Source organism: Mugil cephalus, chromosome 5 (assembly GCF_022458985.1).
Source record: "Mugil cephalus isolate CIBA_MC_2020 chromosome 5, CIBA_Mcephalus_1.1, whole genome shotgun sequence".
NCBI lineage: Eukaryota > Metazoa > Chordata > Actinopteri > Mugiliformes > Mugilidae > Mugil > Mugil cephalus.
Window position 1 is genome coordinate 13,849,817 of NC_061774.1, and position 2,024 is coordinate 13,851,840.

Sequence of the window (2,024 nt, forward strand, 5' to 3'; positions counted from 1 at the left end):
GGTGTCCTGCTCCTCTGATGGAGGGGACAGTCCTCAGTACAGCTGGACTCTGGATGGACACTCAGTTCCAGACGCTGAGCTCCTCTCTGGAAATAATGAGACTAACGTCATCACTCTGAAACAAGACGTCTCAGGACATCTGGTCTGTTCAGTCAGGAATCACATCAGTAATGTCTCCAGAGGAGAGAGGATCTCTACCTGTGGTGAGTGACAACATGATGAGAAATAACTTGGTCATCATGTTGGTGTCATAACATCATTCATAAATGATCTTTGTTTGTTCATAGGCTTCATATTCATTGACTGCACCTTACCTAATGGGACACACATATCAGAGTGGGTGTTTGAAGCCAATAACACACTGTGTATTAACCCAACTACTGCCCCTCCCACTAGTTTGGGTAAGAAAAAACCCTCCAATCAAACTTTGACCAGTGATGAACCGTGGTACATTAGTAAGAGAAACTCGACTTCTGTAGATTCATTGATATTTTTTTTCTTCTCTTTCTATCTTTGTTTGTCTTCCTAAAAAGACATGTATTGTTCTCTAACTTATAGTTCATCTTTCTTGTGTCTTTTATCTTCCAACAGCCTATTTGCCACTAATAGTTGGTGTATCATCAGCCCTGGTCATTGTCTTGGTTGTGGTCTTATCAGTCATCTGGGCTCTGAAGAAAAAGCAAAGAAACAACAAACCTAAAGGTACAAAACTAAACTTCACTGGATTCACAGTTATACTATTTGTTATAATTAAATTTTAATCAGATATTTAACACACAAACTGGAAACAGAGGAAAACAATTAACTTGGCTGTTGCTACTGCAGACAATAACCTACATGAATATTTTTGTCTTAATCTCTTCAATAACGCAAATAAATGCATTTCCCAAAATGTGAAACTTGCTTTTTAATAATTAATGAGTTTATGTCTTTCCTTCCTGTTGCTCTACAGAGGAGCAGCAGCAGAGGAGGCAGGCTGAGCAAAGGCCAAATGTGGAGGTGGAGTATGGTCGAGTCAAGCCACGACCCCGGAAGACTGAACCAATAGAAGATGATTGTGTTTATGCAAATGTCCATTAAGACAGTTGATTTAAAGTTTTACTTTGAAAAAAAGAGGAAAATGTTTGAGACTCTTAATATAAATGTCACTGTGATAAGAAAATAAAATGAAAGACAGACAGAGGCCTCCACCATATAAAGAGACCAGACATGCATTTATTTGAGCTGTAGGAGGAAGCTGGGCCACCTGGATAAACCCACACAGTCAGTAGGAGAAAATGAAATCTCCTCTCAAGAGACAGGATAAAGTCTAGAAACTTCATTTTCCTTCTCTGTCTTGTTTTGTTTTGTTTCTTATTTTTAATTATTGAGTTAACTTTATAATCAAACATTGTACATTTCATGACTGCTGAACATTACTTTGACTTTGAATAAAACATCTTGGCTCCTGTTGGACGGTCAGAGGTTTCCCTCTAGTGGTTCATAAAGGCTGTGCTGTTGTCCTTCTCAGCATCACAAAGATACAACACCCTGCTTGGTTGAGTCATTTATGACTGACACACCTATCACACTGTAAGGCGGATCATTAACAAGACACCCTGTATTCTGTTGAGAGCAACAGGACTAACAACATTATAAGGAAAAAAAAACAGAGAAAGAGAAGTGAGTTTAAATGATAATATATTTCGAGCTGGCAGCTTTCTTTTGTAGCAGATCTATTGTAGTTAGTGTTGGGTTGGACTGGACTGCATCATGTTCCTCTTTGACTATGAACTCAGTAATTAACACTGTACATGAATTTACACACATCAGATCATGTCACCAAAATGTCAACATCATGATCTTCAGAGATGTTGTGGCAGTGCTGCTGTTGCGTTACTAGATTTATGTTTGACATGAGACAAGATGAGACAAAAGATACATGACTGTAGTTAAAATAAAACATAAACTGAGTAATGATAACAACTCAGGAGAGCTTGTTTTGATTCTCCACATACAGGATTTAAAAGCTTGATCAGTAATAG

At 38.1% G+C, this 2,024-nt stretch overlaps 1 long non-coding RNA gene across 2 annotated transcripts; it reads left to right on the forward strand.

The window, feature by feature from the left end:
- Positions 1–309: 309 nt before the first annotated feature.
- Positions 310–1,461, forward strand: LOC125007997. Of its 2 annotated transcripts, none has more exons than XR_007112825.1 (3): positions 310–401; positions 592–702; positions 953–1,461. It is a non-coding gene; the product is annotated as an uncharacterized LOC125007997 (long non-coding RNA). The 2 variants fall into 2 exon arrangements; XR_007112826.1 differs by lacking the exon at positions 310–401 and adding an exon at positions 418–455.
- The last annotated feature ends 563 nt before the right edge of the window (positions 1,462–2,024 follow it).